The sequence below is a fragment of the Zonotrichia albicollis genome, chromosome Z (assembly GCF_047830755.1).
Source record: "Zonotrichia albicollis isolate bZonAlb1 chromosome Z, bZonAlb1.hap1, whole genome shotgun sequence".
NCBI classification, from domain to species: domain Eukaryota; kingdom Metazoa; phylum Chordata; class Aves; order Passeriformes; family Passerellidae; genus Zonotrichia; species Zonotrichia albicollis.
Genome location: NC_133860.1, coordinates 62,060,725 through 62,081,954, shown reverse-complemented (window position 1 = coordinate 62,081,954; position 21,230 = coordinate 62,060,725). Strand labels below are relative to the sequence as shown.

Here is a 21,230-nt window from a genome sequence, read left to right as displayed (position 1 = left end):
GCAGGGCCCCACTGACACCACATGGAAAACAGAGCTCAGAACAGTTGCCTGTGCCATCCATACTGCTTAAACTCCAACAAACACAGAATGACCCAGCCCTTGTACTCTTGACAGCTGTCAAATCCCAGCTTCCTCACAGGAGAAAAATAAATGTGATATGTAAATGTGACATTGGCGGTGGGTGTTTCAAATATGGCCCAAGTTTTTCTCCAACGACTGCTTCAAGCATCACTAAATCTCTGCGAATCCTCTGTAACATAGATACCAGAGGATGCATTCAAACTTTTTATTAAGAACAGCCTCCAGACACTTATCCATGCCCTCCCCTATTCCTTGGGAATACTGCAGGGCGTTCAGAGTTATTAGCTGTTCAGGTGCCATGAAAGTCAATTAATAGACTACCACAAACAGGAAGTCTCACTGAAAGAAGGGCACCAATAATAGAAAATCTCCATTATAATTTCTTTATTCTGTCTTTGGGACTGAGTGTGCTTTATAATACAAATGAGTGGTGGATAGTAAAGGCTCTTCTTGGGCTCAACTTTCCTAAAGAGTTCTACAAATTATTATTTTTTAAATCCTTCTGGAAAAGGGTAGAATGGAGAAGGTCAAGTGAAGCCAAACAAAATTTTTATCACAGATTATTGTCAATAGAAAAGTGCAAGCAATATCAGCCACAAATAGAAAAAGCATCTGCCACTCTACAACAGCCAAGTTTACCTTTAACAGAGGAAATTCATTGAACTCATGACATCCAGATGGTCCTAGCAGATGATCTGTGCTGGAAGGCACTAAAAAAAAATATATAGAAGTCCCTAGCATTTTGTTCTAGAAGAAATCTCCTTTCTGCCCCACTGGTAACAGCTGGATTGACCTTACATATTTAGGCAAGGAACACAGCAGGACAATTCATTCCTGTGGACTCACAGGAATGAATCTTCATTATGCCAGCTCTGATAATTTTGGGGGTTTTTTGTTGGTTTTATAAAAGAAATAATATTGTTTCTGGGTTTAAGACCCTTAGTACCCTCCAAGGTGCCACACGCAGTATTGACGTAAAGTTTGAAAAGGGGCTATAGTTCTAATTAATAAGCCAAAATTATAGTGTCATCCCAGGGCCAGTGAACTAAGAGATGTGCAGTGCTGGTCTTGCACAATGGGGAGGATGAGATGACTGCTGAGACCCTAGGCTGTGACCTGGACCAGGAGTGCTGGCCAGTCTGAGGCATTTCTGCAGTAGCATCTCCTCTCTGTTATGCCACATAGACACAATGCTTTTCCAAAGCAGGCCAGCACCAGCAGGGATTAGATGAGTCACTGCCTTGTCTTGGGTACTGCATGTTTCCTTGGGCAATGAGTCTTTGAGGGGGGCAGTGGGGATCTTCATCAGACAAGGACACAGAGTCTAAAAGGCAAGAGGGAGAGAATCAGAATGGATATGATTAATACAGTCAAGGAGCACTGCCGAAGTGGAATACAGAGTATCTGGTAGAAGACGGTAAGCAGCAAATTAGTGCATTGACTTGTACAAAGTGGTACTGTCTGTGTCTTTAGAGCTGCTGTAATAGGCTGTCCGGTTTCATACCACACTTGAAGGAGCACTAACTGCATGATACATTCATTTTTACAGTTCTTCTTTAATACTTTTTAAGCTCTGTGTATCTTGACTGTCACAATATTTCTTCTGAAAACCTGTATTGTTTGCTGTTCTCCTGTCAAATTTGATCCTTTCTGCTTTCTTTATAAGGAATTGCTTTACTGAACCTTGCTACTACTTTGCTCCTCTCTGAGAGAAGTTTTCAGTGCAATAAATGATCCAAAGGACACCCCAGACTCCTCATTTCTTTCCTCAAATTTGTTGGACATTCCTGATCATGGAAGAGCTCCAACCAGGCAAGTGCTTTTACTAAATCTGAAATTGCAAAAGCAGTGTGTGTTGATGACATTACAGGACTGAGCTCCTGAAAAATGGTAGCATGATAAACCTCCATAATCCCTCTGCAACATCCCCACGTGACTTTTTCTCTCTTTGGAAGTGGGTGGAGAAAGACAATTATAAATTGGAAGTATATTCCTCCTTTCCAGAATATGACCAAAGGTAATTAAGAGATCAGCTGTAGCCCAAAACCTGGAGGGTTTTTTTTATTTTGTTGTTGTTTGTTTGTTTGTTTGTTTTAATATCTTTCTTGCTTCTTATCACTTACTTGCAAGCACTTGAGCCAGCCTCTTTGAATTTTGATTTGTACATCAAAATCAGGTCAAACTGAGTATGAAAGAACTCCCCTATGATGAGCAGGTATGATAACCTGACAGACTGCTGTAAGACTGACCAAGTGCTCTGAAAAATGTTAGATGAGAAATACTTAGAAGAAAAGTTCATACGACACAATTGTTATATATTTTTTAATTGATCCCAAGCACTTGGTTTAGAAATGCTTGAATGGCATTCAAATGGCATTCATGAAAAGGTGCAGAAATGCAAACTCTTCGAGTAATCAGGAAGCCAACTATGTCCACTGCTTGCTAGACCTATGGAACAGCTTTAGACACATGAAACAACCAGGAGCTCCCAAGAACAGAGTTGCCAGCACGGGTTGCATTCAATATATCTATCACTACCTTTTCCCACACTATACAGGGACAGATGCAGCAAAACCTTGTTCTGCCACTTTCAGACAGGCTGAGGAGAACTTCTCCAACCTTGCTTGCAGGCAAGAAATGCTTGACCAGGGTGGCAAACTGGGGGCCCGTGTTATTTCTTCGTGTCCCCTCCCCATCCCTGCTCTCTTTATCCCCCTCTGTTTTACATATTACCAAGTTCCTGGTCTTGGTCTAGGTTTCCTTAGCCAATGTATCATTCAGAGAAAATACATATATGGTACAAAAGCAGGACACTCTGGGGTTCTTAGAAGCCCTTTACATCCTACCTAAATAACTCTTAAACCTCCATCATGTCAGAGTACAAGCTGGGACACACAGTCACTTTTTTTCTGAGATTCAGAGGAATTGGGCTATAAAAATGACAGGTATAAGGCTGTTAGGCAGAAACTGAATTACTTCTGCTCTGGAAGTGGTGCATGCTTCCTCAAGAATCTCTCTGCTTCATCCTGCTGGATGCATAGCGTTGCTTGGAACAGACCACTCAGTTTTTATCCTGTGGCCATGTGAGACACACCATCAGTGCCTGGCATCTCCTGTGGTCAGTGAACACTTGGTTCTTGAAATGGTCCTCAACTAGGGATATTAGGCTTGAAGGAAAAAAATTACCATCTGAGCATGGTTTTTAAAGTTAATGATTGTGAATCCTTTCTGATCAGTTTCCATGACTGAAGTATCCACTTAGAAAGAAAAGAAATTTTTCAGTTGTCACACTTGGTTCTTCCATGACCAGACCATAAGACTTCAATTCTTATTTACATTTGTCCCCTGAATCCTGCTTATGTAGGGTAGAGAAGTCTTACAGTGAGAATGTTTGTAACCTAATATAACATATGTTAAGCTTACAGCAACCTCTACACAAATGGTGCATTGCAAAGGTCTTGAAGCCCTTGCTTGTGAACCAAAGAAGACTGTGTATACCCGTAACAGGATCACTGACTCAAAAAGTCAAGCCTGCCTTGTCTTATGATCTCCTAGAACCAGATGTTCTTTCTAATATGACTCACTGCATTTCTTCAGAGCTCCCTATGTCAAGTTTTGCAGGGACTTCCTGACACAGACAGTAGGGCATGAGCTATGCAAGGCAAGTGTCACACCACTGAACAAAAATATGATTTGGGGGAAAAACTAAATGAAAATGCATTCTGGCAGAAATTTGAAGTAAATTTTAAAACAAATTTGCAAGGCAGAGAAGCCCGGTGGACATTACTGAACAAGAGGGTAACATAAATGTCTGAGCCATGGCATTGTAACAACAGCCTTTAATTCAAGCTCAATTTTACCTGCAGCAATGTCCACTGAAAGGATAGTTGTCTGAGGGTGAGCAAAATTGAAATAAACGTAGCCTTTAGCATCCTGCATATGATAAAGGAAACAGCTGAGGGTAAATATAGATAAAACAAAAAATAATAATCAGTGAATTAAGCTGATGCAGCTGAATAGAAGTGGAAAAAATGGAGAGTAAGACATGGGAAATAAATAACTGCTTGCTGCAGGCATTGTTCTGCTTTCCTTTGCTGGATTAATTGACATGCAGCTGGGTACATCAAGAGCAAAGAGAATATTTTGATGGTTTTAGCAAGTGTCCAATACCATGAATGCTGGAAACAATGATAAGGACTCTACTTTTGGAGGCACAGACAGGTACAGACGGTCATGTCTGCTTCACTTGTGTGCCTACTGCTGGCTGCAGGCCAGGACCATTTAAATGCATTAGCTCAGAGCTGTACATATGCTGAATGAGACTATTCAGTTCCTGGAAGAGAGCTGGTTTGTGTCTTGCCATCAGCAAGGGCAGACATAGCAAAGATGTACTTGCCTACACCATTTGTGTAGGTGCAGCTGAAAAGAGCATTGAGGCCCTTGAAGAGAATTTATGGCTTGGTTTTACAAACAGATTTTTTATACAGATGGATTTTTTTGACTACTTCTGACTGTTTCTGCCACAAATTAAGTCTCTTTAGGTGACTCTTGGTTTTGACAGAGAATATGATAATTTAACCCAGTAAAGACTAGCCAAAAATTTGGAACAAACATAACTGTGTTATAAAGCTACCAAAGCTATACAATAAATCTGTATTCTCCTTGGAACTCAAATACCCTGAGTATTGTGGCAATAATGGCTACATTAGTATAAAAGCAGTCAGGGCACATATCTGAAGAAGACTAAGACTTGCAGAGCAGAAAAAGAATCAACTAAGAGACAGCAAAAGAAAGAAATGTTAAATGGCATACTGCATCAGTGGAATCCATTTGGCCCAGCTAAAAAATATATCTATATGAAGGAAGTACTTTAGCTACCTAATCTCCCTTCAAACCATCTCCTGCTCTTCGTACATTTTCAACAGTAAAGAAAGTAAGGAAAACAACAAGGCATGGTTTGTGGAGGAAAAAGAGTGATAATGTCTGTTACTAGAGCAACTGATAAAGTTGGAAAAATACATAAGCTTTCAAGCACACTAGGTCTTTTTTAACATTTGCATTATTTTATTTCCTGAAATAAACCTATATGGTAACAGAGTTTATTTCAAGACTGATAGCACAAAGATAGATAAAATTATGCTATGACATTTTGTCTGAAGTACCACCCTCTGTAGACAAAAATCTCAGACTTCACAGGGAAAGGAGTTTTGCAGGTCAACCTTTATCTGTAGAATATAGGTCTGGCCTTGCACTGGAAAAGAACAAAACCAACATAGCCCTCAAAGTTGTCAGTGGGCTTCTATTAAATAAGACAGCCTGAAATCTATCTATTTTCCTCTTGCAGAGCCAAATTTATAAATCAAATGAGCACAAGCTACACCAGTTGAAGATCTCAGAGGATATATTCTGTCCTGGCTTGCATAATGATTACCTCTGAAAAAGTATTCCATTATTTCCCAATATTCCTTACACTTTCTCCAGACTTAACTGAAACCATAAAGGGTAGAGAAGCAGAAAGAAACAACAAGACCACCCTACCATATCCAGCTGTGGTAAGAATTTGGCCACTACCATTCCTAATAGAAATAAACACCGTCCTTTTTCAGTGAGTCAAATTGCAGGAATGGATCTGGCAAAATATCTGTAGCAAATAACATGTCCAGAGACTTGTACAAGCCAAAAGAAAAGGCCCATTTCAATGGGTCTGCATGAATGAAAAATGCCTGCTGTTTTCTTCTGGCAGCTGGCTGCTGCTGTTGTCAGGCTTGTGAAAGTTCTTGGTGAGACTGCTGCTACCCCTGTAGGTCTAGTAACTGTTCTTCAATACACTGGGCTAGGATTTTCTTGGGCAGCAACAGCAGGTTTTGATCTTGCAACCTAGTTTGACAGGGTCAAAGAGGTTTCTGCTGGGACGGCAATGGTGTAGAATAGATCAGCATTGCGTATTCATACTGTAATGAAAAGATACAATGGTGATTAAACTGTGTAAAAAATATTATCTTAAAATATATTACTGCCACTGTTCATTTTGACAACAGTCTCTTCTTGACTTTCATTGAAAAGTTTAATTATTCAGCTGTATCCTAGGAAAAGGTGTTATATGACATGGTGAACCTCCCTAGAAGTCACATTCATATGGGACTCTTCAATTGACAACATGGAGTTTGCTTCTTGTGTCAGAAACTCTGCCAACCAAATATCATAGAATCATAGAACCATAAAATTATTTGAGTTGGAAGAGATCTTAAAGATCACCTAGTTTCAACTCCACTGCCACAAGCAGGAGCATCTTCTACTACACGAGGTTTCTCAATATTCCTGGCCTTGAACACTGGCAGAGATGGGGCATCCACAGATTCCTGAAGCAATCTGTTACAGTACCTCACTTCCCCCACAGTAAAGGATTTTTGTCCTAATATCTAGTCTTAAACTACACTCTTTCTGTTTAAAGCGGCTCACCGTTGTGAAAAGTCCTTCTATTTTCCTGCTGGCCTGCTTCACATACTGGAAGGCAGCTCTAAAGTGTCCCTGGACCCTTCTGTTCACAGGCTGAACAACCCCAACCCTCTCAGCCTGTCTTTGTAGGAGAGAATATGTGCTCCAGCCTTCTGATTGTCTTCAAGGCCTCCTCTGGACCCACTCCAGCAGTTCTATGTCCTCCCTGTGCTGGGAGCCCAGAGCTGGATGCAGGTTCCAGGTGGGCTCTCCCCAGAGCAGAGCAGAGGGGCAGAATCCCCTCCCTGCCCTGCTGCCCACGCTGCTCTGGATGCAGCCCAGGACACGTTTGGCTCTCTGGGCTGGGAGTGCCCATGGCTGGCTCATGTCCAGCCTCTCACCCACCAGCACCCCCAAGTTGTCACAGGGCTGCTCTCCCTCTGCTCATCCCTAAGCCTGGAATATAAAAATGTGAAATAGGGATCATCTCCTTTTACAAATGAAACTGATGAGACAGTAAGTGTCCTGGTCGAGTTGTCAGAGAAAGCTTGAGGTCAAGTAGGAGTTCCAGCCATCTAAATCATAGTTCTTAAGTCCTTAAAACATGGATACATTTCTATCAAAGTGTTTGCTTTCTTAAGGTCTGCGATGTAGAAGAGTGAACTGTTTGCGGTTTTTTTTGTTTTTTTCTGAATACCTAAAGACATTATGTACATGAGTCTGTCAAGAGATGTTATTTTACATTGTGGCCTGTTTTCAGTAATGTCTACTGTCAACTACAGCAGCAACTGAGTATCATTACCTATTACATCTACAGAAGAAAGTTTTATTTTTCTAATCTGTGTGCTATTTTAATTCATGTGCTATTGCAAACACATAAGAAAATAGACTCCGACTTTTTTTTATAAATATGCATGTATGACAAGTAATAGGTTACTTGGAAATAGAGGAATAACTACTTGCAGAAGCATGTTTGTATTCTGTCATCCACAATATCTCATCTTTTGAGAAACAAACAAAATTATCATAATTGTTCATTCCTTTCATACCTTACCCTTTTCCATTACCATCACTGTCACTATTCACCTAAATGTTAACGCTCTCTTCTGGTTTTGGCTCATTGCAAGCCTCCTCTGGCTGAAAAACAAAATCTACTCTTCAGAATGTTTCAAATACTTCTGCCTGAAATGTCATTTTCTGCTGCTCAACATCATGCAAATTATATTGGAGATCTTCTCATATAGTGGATAATGCAGGCTTGTCACATTGCAAGAGTCTCAGTGAGAGGGAAGGTTTGCCTTAAGAACAAGGAGAAAATATTTATCTTGATAGAAGCTGACAAAAGGACGGTTTGTTTGAGAAAAGCTTTGTTGGAAAGATTTCTTAATGAAGCTAGTTTTGTGCAAATGAAGGCAGAATAAAAATAAAGTATAACAGTTTGGAATAAAAATAAAATAATAATAAAGTAAAAAATATATCCTTTTCACCATCCTTGATTAATATTATCACAGCTTTCATTTGGGCAATTAATGAATCATGGTCTAAGTGAATATCCTTGCATGTTATTCATCATGTTTTCCTTCTGAATAAAACCAGTTTAAAATATCCTGGGACTTTTTCAACAGCATGACACGTTCTCTTAAGAATGTGACATTAGAGTCAGCCAGAGTGCATCTTTTTGTTTATTTTGCTTTTACTGGTAATCAGGAGTTCCATTCTTCCATGTTTGCTATTTTAAGAGGTCTGGCGGGCCCTGCTGAGCTGCCTTTGAAGCAAGGGGGAATGCTACAAGAACCTTGCATTCCTTGAGGAATATACCACGGTATCTCTACAGAACAGAGGCTGCCAGTAACGGAAGCTGGAGCTGATACTGATACAAAAACTGCAACCATATGTCCCAGAGAACATGTCCAGGTTACAGAGAAAAGGGGTTGGGGCTTTTCAGGCCCTTTAATTTCATACCACCTTAATCATTGGTGGGGACAAAATTTCATCATAAAGAACCAAGTGCCAGAAATTCACCTTCTTGCCTGACTCTCTCCAGAGAGAAGGCGTTGGGACAGCTGGTGGCCCCAGCCTCCCCTCTGCCCCCAGGCCTCCCTCCCCTTCAAGCCCAGCAGAGTGTGTGCCCCCAGCACTGAGTCACGCTGGGTGAGCACTGCTTGAGCTCACCCAAGCACACTGGTCCAGAGAAACAGCAGGCAGCCCGACACAGGTGATCTAGCTACTAAGGGGGTCGTTTTGTCCCAATTCATTGTAGTTTGTTTTGGGGTTTTTTCAGACTTGGTGTCCAGAAAGGACTTTAAGCCATGAGAGCTCTTTCAATGTATTGCCTTTGTCTGGAAACCACATGAGCAGCACTGCTTTTGGAAGCCTCTTTTTCTGTTCCCAATGGTGAATAACTTTTTGTGGGCACTTCCCTCTTTTATAAACTTTTTGCCATTAATACTGCACCACCTCTCACAAATTTAGTAAATTGTTATTCCAATTTATATTTTCTCCTCATTGTTCCTCCAGTATTGGAATGGGTGGGGCAAAAGGGTGGGGCTTGTTTGAAATTTACTTCCCTGCTAGTTGTTAAAACCGGCACAATATAGCAAGTGCTGCAAGGAAATTAAAGGCAAATCCAGCACCTCACTTTACACAAATACCATCTGCTAAGACTGGGACATCTTCAAAACAGCATTATTGTCAACCTCTCTGAACATACCATGGCTATCAATAACAACTTGCAATTTAACTGATCTGGTGTGGATGTTAAGATGGCAACATGGAACTGCCTTAAGAATGTCATTCTGGCTTGCCTTATTAAAAAGTTGAAATATCAAGTTTGATCCTGGTGACATTTTTTCCTTCTTATCCCCTTACACGTCATAAGTCGGTTTAATGAATTGGATGAAGGTTGATGTCACTATGATACATTGTTAATATCACCTTGTTGAAATACACAGACCACAGAAAGGCTTGGCAGGCAAGAAATAATTCTATTTTCTTGAGTTACAGGCATTTCCTAAAAGATCACCAAGTAATCAGTCAGAAGCAAGTGAGCTGCTCTAACATGAGGGACTACTAGGGGATAGACACAATGCAAAAATATCAAAAGACAGAAACTAAACTTCCAAGAGAACTGCAAGTTTAACCACAAAATTTCAAATAACACTTTAATGCATAAATTCTTTCTTCCAAATGAGTCTCATTTCAAGTTATTACACAGTCTGTTGAGAGGAAAGTGTTGACCTGCTGTTCTCAGCTCATTTTCCTAACAGTCAAAGAAGTTGAGAAATATTTGCACTGAGTCATCAAGATTCTGACCACCCCTGTTTCTGAGGCTTTGCTCTGCATTTTAAGGACTACATCATATTGAACCATGATAGGCAAGAGGTGAGAAATCACAGCAGGGAAGATATTATCTGCTACAATACTTCAATATAACATTAAGAACAGTGACTTTACTTCTGTGCTTTACATTTCCCTGACAAGACACAGGTAGTGAAAGGAGTTCTGCTGCTTTTATGGTACAAATTATTCCTGGTGTACAGATTGTTAGAGCTGGTCAATCTTTCTTGATAGCATCAGCTTTGAGTGGACACCACAGTTAGGTCTGTACCTAAGTGTGATATGGAAGTCACTTCCATTAGCCAATGTGTGGGAAATCAAGTCTGTGATTTAAAAGAAATTAATATTTTTGCTTCATTCCCTAACTCAGCTGGCAGATGACCACCTGGTTTGACAGATAAAGGTGCTGAGGTGCAGCTTGATTATTAGCACCTCTTCCAGCAGGGGCAGATTGTTAGGTGAGCTTGGCTGAAGTACAAAGCCATGCTTTCCAGCTGTAGGTAAAGCCTTTTGCCTCATTGTCCCGCTTTTGGCCAGGAGACAGAGTTTACTCTATACCACCTCAGGTCATTGCAGTGGCAGAGAGAAGGGATTCTTTGGACTTCTGTGTGGGTTTTGGTCAAACAAACTTGGCGGGTTGAGGGAAGACATCTGCCAGTTTCATTGTCTTGGGATCTCCAGTGAGCATTTTTGCCTGTGAAATCACCCTCTCTTTTGTATACTTTTAAAATTTATTTTATTTCAGTTACTTTTTGCTTTCTTATCTCATTGCTGTTTCCAGTAAATTGTTCTTACCTCAACCTATGATCTTCACCTTTTTACTTACAATTCTCTTCTCCATTCTGCTGGAGCAGGAAATGGGAGGAGAAGCAAGTGATAAGTGTGTGAATCCTTCTTGAAGATGCCACAGTTCAGAAGGGAAGTTCTGCCCATCTGTTGAGGTTTCCATGCTGGAGCTATGATTTCCAGTGCTAAGGAGAGAGGAGACAACAGGAGGATGAAAATAGAATGAGTGTAAACAAATACAAAATTATTTTTGTAAAGGATTCTCCTCTTTCAAAATATTGCAACTGTTCAGCAATTAAATCACAGAATCATAGAATATGTTGACTTGGAAGGGGCCATCAATGATCATCAACTCCAGCCCTGCAGAGCACCATCCCCAAGAATCACATTGTGTGCCCAGGAGTATTGTTCAAATGCTTCTTGAACTCTGTCAGACAAACAGAACAGACAAACAGAACTTGAAGTCTGTCAGGTACCCCTGTCATGGTCTGACACTGGCGCAATGCCAGTGCCCCCATGAAAATATATGCTCCCTGGTGCCTGATGTGAGATGTGACCAGCAATAAACAAAACAGGCCTCCACTTAGAAATAAAGAAAACTTTATTAACTAAACTACAACTCTAAGTAACAAGAAACACACATGGAAATGAAAACTTTCCAAAAACATTTCCTCCTCCCGCCACCAAATTTCCAATACCTCCATCCCCTAAATCACCAACTCTTGGTCCATCATCACCCTTTAGATAATCAATTCTCAGTTCAACAAGGAGTGAGGAGTCCCTCTTGTGCCATAGGCTTCCCCTGGAAACATAGTTCAGACCTCTTGGGTTTCCATGTCACTCGTGGCACCGCTCGGAGAACATCTGCCATTGTGAAATCTTCCTTCCATGTCCAGTGCTCTCATCACTGCACATGGACCAGAGCTGCTTCTAGGGTTGTCCTTTTAAGGATGCTTTGTCCCATCCCAAAAAAGGGCACAGTCTCTCCTTTGGGACACCTGTCCCCGCTAAATTTCACCCCCTGGGGCCGAGGGGCACCAACACTGAACCCTCTTGGCTCTGAGGCATTGCCTCCCCCTGGATGCAGTCTCTGTGTCACAGGAAACATGGTTCTGTCCATGGCTATAACAAGAAGAGTCCAGCTAAGGCCACTCCATCCTCACTTCCCACCTAAGATTCTTCTCTACTCTCCCGACGTCTTTCACTTGCCCAGACCTTCCTTCTTCCATTTCATCTCTATCTCTCTTCTAGGAAAGGTTAGTGTTCTGCAAAGTTTTAATTGTCCAAAAAAAAAGGGTTAAAAGCTCGGGCTCTGCCCGCCCAAACCTCCCACAGGCGGCCGGACACCTTTTCGCTGCACCCCCCCTTCGCCGGCCGGGCTGTGCTGCCAGCACAGGCTCTCTCTCTCTCTCTCTCTCTCTCTCTCTCTGTCTCTCTCTCTCTCTCTCTGTCTCTCTGTCTCTCTGTCTCTCTCTGTCTCTCTCTGTCTCTCTCTGTCTCTCTCTGTCTCCTGGCGGGGAGGGCCGCCCTCTTCCACCCTTCCAGCCTCGGCCCAGGCCCACCTCACCCGGCCGCATGGCTGCCCCTCCCCCGCCCAGCCAGCAGCTGGGCAGGGGGGGTCTGACCTGTTTCCCTCGCCCAAACCCAAGTGATCTTCCCCCGGTGTTGTGTTGTGTAAGTTGGACCGTTCCGTTCCCCCCTGTTCTGTAATGGTTCTGCCCTGTTTCTCCCTCCCCTCCCTGCTGTTGTCAGTTACCTCAACTCCTCCCCGGTTTCCCTGGAAATCAATGTATCTTTTTCTAAACCCCTCCCCAGTACCCTGCCGTTGCTCTCTGCCACCACCTTTTTCTCTGGAAACTTTTGTCTAGGGCACAGAGTGATTGGTTCAGGGGCCGAGGCCCCTCCTTAAAGTTGTTTTCATTGGTCTTTACTTGATGTCACTCCTCTGTATCCCACGCCTCTCTGGATTCCCATTCGCCCAAGGACGGGCTCCTCCTTTGTACCCCTCTCCCTTTGTAAGTGCATGCCCCCCCCCCATGCGCCTCGCATGCTTCCGTTGCAGGCTTACCTGCGGTCTGCATTAAACCTGGACTTGCCCCGACTGGGGAGCACTCTATTTATTTCCTGCTAGCTGAAGTCTTACCGCGGCCACGTCTTTCTGCAAGGAAGCATCGCTGCTATAACGCAGGGTGCTTTCCTTAGGCGCTGTCCCAAACACCGAGAGTTGGACAGTGCCCCCCAGGCTGCAAGCGGTGCTGGCCAGCTTGGCGGGACGTTTCGAGAAGGTCGACCCTTCTCCTCTCTCGGCGTGCCACTTCACCCCGGGAGTGCTCTGCTTTTTAACCCGTGTTCTCAGAGGCGTATCCAATGTCCCCAGTAGCCACACCAGGTGCCAATATTAAAATTTGAACACCTGTTGATGACCACAGCATATCCCAGAAAACTTACTTCCTCTCAAACCACAACAGCCCCCCGGACCAACTTCCCTGGCGGGCCCATTACAGTACCCAACCACTCCCTGGGCGAAAAACCTTTAAACCTTTTTCTAATATCCAGCCTACACTTGCCCTGTTGCCTCAGGTCCTGTCACTGGTCACCACAGAGAAGAAATCAGTGCCTGCTCCTCCTCTTCCCTTCACGAGGAAGTTGTAACTACAACGAGGTCTCCTCTCAGTCTCCTTTTCTCCAGCCTGAATAGCCAAGTGACCTCAACTATTCCTCATACTGCTTCTCCTTAAGTCCCTTCTCCATCTTGGTTGCCCTCCTTTGGATGCTCTCTAATAGCTTAATGTCTTTGTCATAAAACTGCCCCCAGCACTCCAGGTGAGGCTGCCCCAGTGCAGAGCAGAGTGGGACAATTCCCTCCCTTGCCTGGCTGCTGATGCTGAGCCTGATGGCCCCAGGACAGAGTTGGCCGTCCTGGCTGCCAGGGCACTGCTCACTCATGTTCAAACTTGCCCTTGACCAGGACCCCAGGTCTCTTTTCATGGTACTGCTCTCCATTTTATCATTCCCAGATGGTCCATACACCCAGGGTTGTCCCATCTGAGATGCAGAATCCGGCACTTTCCCTTGTTGAACTTCATACAGGTGGTGATTGCTGTTCTGGGTTGACTATATGATGCTTTTATCCCCAGTCATCTCATTCTGTTAATGCTGAATAATAAGTTTTGCACCTTTAAGACGTGTTCCAGAGAGTGAAGGGGGGAGAGAAGAAGCAGCAGTTTGTTTTCAGACACTGCACTCACTCATCCACATTCCTGCTCCTGACTGTTGCCTGCGGAGGGACAGACAGTGGGACAGAGCTCTCCTTTGTTTTAGTTAGTTTTAACTAGCTGAGGCAAAGAAGTTCCCTGGACTGTGAGGCCTTTTCCCTTTTTCTTGGACCTGTTTAAACCTGCTCTGGACTGAACACCCAGGGGAGCACCGGCAGCTGCACCTGTGGCCCACCCGCCACAGGCCTGGGCCGCGGCATTTCCAGCGCCTGAGGGACTGATCAGAGACTGAGTGAGCTCAGCTGCAACCTGGGGAGGGACTTTCTGAGTTTGTCATCTCTTTTGGAGCGGCGAGGGGTTTTATTGCTTAATATTGTTTAGGTTTTATTGTGCAATAAACAGGTTTTTCCAATGTTCTCCGAGGAGGTATTTCCTCCCAGACCGGTTGGGGGGAGGGGCCGACTGAATCTCTTTTCCTACAGGAACCCCACTGAGGATCCTCTCCCAAATTTGCTCTGAACCAGGACAATTGCCCAGTCCCATAATTTGTCAAGATTTCTCTGTAGGGCCTAGTTCTGTATCATCTGCAAACTTGCTTAGTATCCCCTCCAGTCCTGTGCCCAAGTAATTTATGAAGATGTTGAAAAGCACTGGGCTAAGGATGAAGCCCTGTGGAACCCCACTAGTGACAGGTCACACCAGTCTGATGTCACCCCATTCACTTGCAGCCCTTTGTGCCTGACCATGAGCCAGCTGCTCACCCACCACATGATGTGTTTATCCAGCTGTGGGCTGGACATTTTCTGCAGGAGGATCCTGTGACAGAGAATACCAAAAGCTTTCCTAAAATTCAAGAAGATCACATCGAATTCCTGGTTTCCCTTGGTCAGCTGAGTGGATCATCCTTCCTAAAGGGAAATCATTTTGCTAAGAGGGACTTTCCACTCATGAAGCCATGCTGGTTGTGGCCAATGACTGTGTTGTCTTTCAGGTGTTTTTCACTATCTACCAGAATAATCTCTGTAATTTTACCAGGCCCTGAAGTGATGGTACTGAACTACTGGCAGGCCTGTAGTTTCTGGGCTCCTCTTTACTGCCCTTCTTGAAAATTGTGACAACATTCATCAGCTTCCAGTCAGCTAAGATTTTCCAGATTGCCAAGATCTTTCAAAAATTAACGGGAGAGGTTTTGTGGTGACATCAACCAGCTCTTTGAGGATTTTGGGATGGATCCCCTCAGGCCCTCTAGATTGGTAGGGATCCAGCCGGAGCAGCAGATCTTGCACAATGTCAGGGTCAGCTGAGTTGATCATTCTCACAGTAACGGTCTCCCAGCTGAGACCCTCTTGGATATTGAGGACAGACACGAAAACCACATTAAACACCTCTGCTTTGTTTATGTCCCTGTTTGTGAGATGACGATCCTCCTCCTGTAAGAGGACAATGTTATTTTCATACTGCCTTTTGTTATTAATATATGTGAAAAAACTCTTTTTATTGTCCCCCACAGTTCTGGCTACCTTCAACACCAGCTGACTCTTGGCCACACAAATTTTTGCCCTACAATGATGACCAGCATCTCTGTATTCTTCCCATGTCACCTGACCTTGTTTCCACTGGGCATGCACCTTCCTTTTTGCCTTATCCAAGACAGATCACTTTTCATTATGAAGAAAATAATTTAGAGCTCTGAATCTTAGTCTCAGGAACATCAGCTTCTCCTGTTGGTGTTTTACACAAACTTCCTCATTATGCAATGAAGACCAAAAGATTTTTTTTTCATTCAAGGCAGCATCTAATTCTGTTTACAGTTTTTGATACTATCTTTAACACATCCAAGAAAACTGTTCTATTTACTGACAGTAAGAGAGACTTTTATCCAAGCAACATTTCTGTAATTAATATAAAAGGTGCGCCCAAACTTTTAGTCCAGTATCATTAAAAAGCAGCTTGCAAATGTGATAGCTGCCATTTAAAGATGCTTAACTGGATATTGGTATTATTTTTCTCTGTGGTGTTCTTATGTTTGTCTCCTTTGGGCTCAGTGTGTGTATGTAAGCATTTGTCTTTCCAAAAGAAAGAATTCAAAAATATAAACAACAGGGCCTAAGGATATTTATGTTTAGAATAAATGGGTTTGTGGCACAGTTTATTCTTATGTAACTCAGCAGCTGGCAGGAGTTCAGCAACAAGATGAATTTCCAGTTTTTTTGAAATCACTTGATTTTTCAGGCAATTGGACCTAAATCAAATAACCACACCATATGATTTTGCCGTAAAGATCTGTCAATGTTTAAGAATATGCGGCAAGGTGTATCTGGCCTTAGAGGTCAGTGTCTGGCTAGCTGAGGAAGGCCGACACCCAGCTGCAATCCTGCCAGCACCCCTCGGCATCTAATGGCCTCGGGCTGTGCTGGCTGCGGACGGGTCTCGCTTTTGCCAAGATGAGTAAAAGAGCTGGACACTCTCTGGGGGTAAAGTTGGGTTTATTGGAGATCCCAAGAAGCCAACCAGGGAGTAACCAACCAGGGAGTGACCAAGGGGGGGGGGGGGGGGGGAGAAGCAAGGTTTTAAAGGGGGGAGGCATCTCAGGGAGGGGTTTACAGAAGACCAATAGGGAAGGGAAAGGGAGTGGACTTAACATAATGGACATTAGGGAAAAACCACTAGATACAAAGTAAGGGAGGGGCCCCGGGACCACAGCCAATCATCACCCCGGGTGAGTAGAAGCTTCTGGAAAATAGGGAGGAGTGGGGGTGATTGACTGGGCCCAGGGAGGAAAAACCAGGATACATATATGGGAATAAGGGGAGGAGGAATTACATAACATCGGGGAATGACAGAACCAATGGCGGGAGTAACTATGGCAACACAATGAGTGGCAGGGCTATGGCGGGAAAACCGGGGAGGGCAGAACCATTTACATAAAAATAGGGGGAAAAATACAGCAAATGGGTGAACAATAAAATGAACTTAATAAACACACCGCAACAATAATAAAACACATAAAGATTACATTGTTTTACCCAGGATCTCATTAATCTGATTGGGAGCTTTGTATTTAAATATCTTTGAACCTCTGAATCTAGAACATCAGCCTCAATCATAATATGTTGTTACAAGTGTTGAGTCACAGCGAGATGGCTGCATTTCGGTAAATCATGTTCTCCAGGGCATGTTATAATCAATTACAGTTCCTCTGACAAACTTCAGGTTCCATTTAATACCTCTAAAGCAAACAAAAGCTATGTGAAGCATGTGACTGGTTAGGCATCATTTTTACACTATAGAGAAAAGAAACTGCCACCTTCAAGGACTGTATAGGAGAAAGATCTAACTACAGCAATTTTCCGGCAAGAGCTTAGCACCATCAGCCCACCTCCTAAGCATCTCACCAAACTATAGGACATACATAGCCATCAGACCCTTGGATGGGTGATATAGGGACTTTCCTTATTCTGTCCAGGAGATTGGACAACCATTTCCTAAAGTGAGAAAGTATTGACCTCTCTCAGAAGGAGCACAGTGTCTGTTTGAGCTCCATTACGTGGGGACCCAAGTTCTTGTTTCCCACCTGGAAAAAAAGCTGATGGTGCATGATTACCATTTGAACACAGATGCCTGAAAAGGGGAGGTTAAGCAAAAATACAGTGAACAGCCAGGACTGCTCCTCTGACAGCTTCAGTGACTCTGTTCTTGTTCTGCCAACTTTTCTGGAGGCTGGCAGGAAGGACTGGACCTCGTTCCCCAGCAGTGCCATCAGGGTTTGGTAGCTGGCCTGCTGGTGGCATGCTTTCCTCATGATCCAGGAGAGGTCCCACCTGGCTGTGCAGGAATGACATGCCTTAAATCCAGGTATAACAAGTCCAGCAAGGATTTCTGAAGCTTTTTAATGGAAACAGAGACATAGTTGATAAATAGAGGTCCTGGAATTCTAACGAAGCTGTAGTGTTGCAGTTCAACAAATTATGTTACCTGAACTGTTGAACTGGAACTGTCTGCACTTCTGGTGACACAAAAGGGGGTTAAAATAAGCTAAATGATATCAAGTGTGCAGAGGGCATGCTTACCCCTTCACTAAGCATGGCCTAGTGCTTCTTGCACCATTGTCATTTACAGTTGCATCACTGTAGACTTTAGCACTTAGGAACACAGCTGTCTTCAGAAGGATTTGTCTGTGAGATTTTAGGAAGAGCTCCAGACTCTTCTTCTGGGTGCACAGTACTTTCCCAGGTGCAGGATAGCAGCGGATAACTTGGGAGAAGCAGGGATGCTTCTGGAATCTGTGCCACCATCAGTTTGAAATATATGTGTAAGAGAGCATCTGGGCTTAGAAGCAACCAGAAAGACGAAAACAAGCCAGCAAACCACACATGGAAAAGCTCTTGCACAGAATGAAAGGGATGAAAACCACTGGATTGAAGACCAAAATAAATATTACAGATTTCAGTGGTTGTAGTTCCTTAATATAATACAACAGCAAACCTGCCATGAAATGAAGTCGTATTTTGGCAGTGAACCAGCCTCTCACACACTGTATCATATGCTGTCAGTACAGAAATAAGTACTCTGAGTCAAAGGGCTAATTGCAGGCAAAACCTGACAAGAGAAAGGACAGGGTAGCAGTGAGCAGTAGATTTCAGGCTGCAAGAAGACAAGTTATGATATCCTCTTCTTCACCCTTTTTCAACAGAAAGGAACTGGAATGCCTTGAAGAGAAAAGAAAGGCAGCTGGTCTAAAAGTGATGGGAAAGAGCTGTCTCCCCATACTGCACTTCATCAACCTGTGGAATTAGCTGCTGAAACATTTACCTCAGGCTGACCAGAAAGACAGATTAAATATAATTAAAAATCTGAAATATTTCTACATCTAAATAAAAAAAAATTAAAGAAAAACCCACATATAAATACATGAGAGAGGACAACAATTATTTATGTAAATAATAAAAGCACTTCTGCCTTGGCATATAAACTGACATTCTAAGTAGGATACAAAAATTTCTTTTTATATTTGGTCATCGAGAAACTATGAGGTTTCCCGCACCTTTAGCTGAACCAACATCTCTAGTCACAGTCACACATTAAATTTTGAGCTAAAAATAATATTAATACCAGCAATTCCATCTGATCTTCATCTGTTTCACTGAATTTATCCTCCAACATAAAAATTCTAAAAAAAGTAAAAATACTACTCACAATTTCCTTGGGATGAAATATTGCTTCCTAAGAGAACAAACAAGCATAGTCAGCTCAAGTCAGCATTGGGGCAGTAGGTGCTTTTTTAATTTATAGTCACATTAAATTTGCTAGAAGAAGGGAAGAGAATGGTACTTTATAGTTTCCTTAAATGACATATGTAGTCCTAAAATAAAGATCTTAGGCTCAGTGTCCGTATGAAAAGTTGAAGTCATTTAACTCAGTAAGTTTGAGCTTGCTATATCTGTACCAGTTCTTATTGTGCTTGAAAAGGCCTTCAATCAGCTGAACTGTCTAAATAAACATGAAAAATTAATATGATTACAAACCTAACACTAAATCACTTTTGGTTACCTATTGATATTAACAACTGCAGAGTGGTATCTTCTCAGCTGAGATGTTGTTGAACTGGGTCAGCCAACTTATAAGTTCTTCACCTTTTGAACTTTGAAGCAGCATGTCAGTTTATGACTGAATGTTTATTTCAATCATAAAGTGAGAAGCACATGGCTCAGCCAAAATACAATTTCTGGGCTTCAGGTTTCTGAACTGCTAATTCTTTCAATTAAATGCTAATTTTTCAGATATCTCCGTCTAACAGGGAAATAACATTTTTCTGTGATACATTGATAAACACCTATAGCATAAGATGGAGATGAATGTTTTCTTCCTTAGGATGAGAAAATTGTGGAAAAGTTGCATGCCTTAATCTGCTAGCTATTCTCTTTCAAGGCAGCCTCAGCACACAGCCTCCTTGTTGCAAGGGCACACAGCAGGCTCATGTCCAGCTCACTGTTCACCTGCACCTGCTTGTGCTTAGTCTGCTTGGTAAGCATGAGTGTATTATTCTAAACTGTTAGTGCTAAACATTCTTACCCATAGTCCCATTCAGGCAACTAAAATGGCAATCATCTGTGTCACTAAAAAAAAAGAGAAATTGAGGACAGTAGGAAAAATGAAAAGGTGATACACTGAAATAGCTGGCAAATTCAGTCAGTAATTCTACAACATGGAGTTTGGACAGACCGATGACAGTTTAGACATCTGCTATGCACGTTCTTATCCTTGGACAAATTGTAGAGATTTCCTTCTTATTCTGGAAAACAGAGTGGATATGTGGGAGGATGTATTTCATTTCAGCCCAGTTGCAAGAGAACTACCACAAGATGTGAAAGCACCACAGGAAATACAGTACAATCTCCTGCTAGCCTGGAATGTCATGTTGCAGAACAGCTAAATTGGTCAGAGGAATTGTGTCCTGTTTCTATTCAGAAAGGAAGTCTAGACAAATAGATTGAGGCAGAGTTTTTGTTCTTCCTGACTTGTTTTTCTTGGGATACTTTGAACACAACTAGGTGAGGTGGAACTGCTGGCCCAGTCCAACTGGAAGCATCTCAAAAGCTGCCCTGAGATTTTCTGGTACCCTTTATAAAGGTCTGAAATATTTCCTCTTCCTTCTTCTTCTCCAGCACACCTGAAGATGCTTCAGCAGTTGTATATTCAGCTCACTCCCTGCTGTTGGCAGGACTGCTATCCCTGTCCCTTTTCCTGCAGTATCCCTGAGCTGTGGAAAGGGAGACAAAATAATATTTAACATTTAGAAACAAATTTGAATGAGCATAAATGACTGCATACTACATTTGGGCCACCTTCTATGTGGCAGTAAACTTCCATATGGGAAAAACAACAGGTTTGTACTATCCATTGGGTTACTGCTGTGGATGAAAAAGCAAAGCCTGCTCTTCTTCCCAGTCCAGATTCCAGTGGTTCACAGCTTAAAAGATAACAAGATACCTGTCACAACATAGTCTTAATTCCCTTCATGCTAGTCATACCCATGAACACATCTAATTTATCTAATTTTTCTTGTATCTTATTTAGATTTCATGTGTGATTTTTGATTGCACTGCAAAATCTTTATAGTCTAGACATTACATTAGATTTTACCAGTTTTCCTTACAGCATTCCAGATGTGCTTCACCAGGGCTGAGTAGAGGATCAGTATCATCTCCTCAACCTGCTGGCAATGCTCTCCCTAACGCACCCCAGGATCCCACGAGCCTTCTTGGCCCCCAGGACACACTGCTGGCTCATGGACAGCTTGTTGTCCACCATGAACATGAAGGACCCCCAGGTGCTTCTGCACAGAGCTGCCTCCCAGCAGGTCAACCCCAGCCTGTG

The 21,230-nt window shown here is 42.8% G+C and overlaps 1 long non-coding RNA gene across 2 annotated transcripts; it reads right to left on the bottom strand.

Annotated features, from left to right (window-relative positions):
• Nucleotides 1-369: 369 nt before the first annotated feature.
• Nucleotides 370-12,339, bottom strand: LOC102074410 (uncharacterized). 2 transcript variants are annotated; one of them, XR_012578260.1, is made up of 4 exons: nucleotides 12,201-12,339; nucleotides 11,460-11,903; nucleotides 10,648-10,823; nucleotides 370-6,032 (listed from the first exon to the last, which is right to left on the bottom strand). It is a non-coding gene; the product is annotated as an uncharacterized LOC102074410 (long non-coding RNA). The 2 variants fall into 2 exon arrangements; XR_012578259.1 differs by having other exon boundaries at nucleotides 372-6,032; nucleotides 10,679-10,823; nucleotides 12,201-12,337.
• Nucleotides 12,340-21,230: the final 8,891 nt, after the last annotated feature.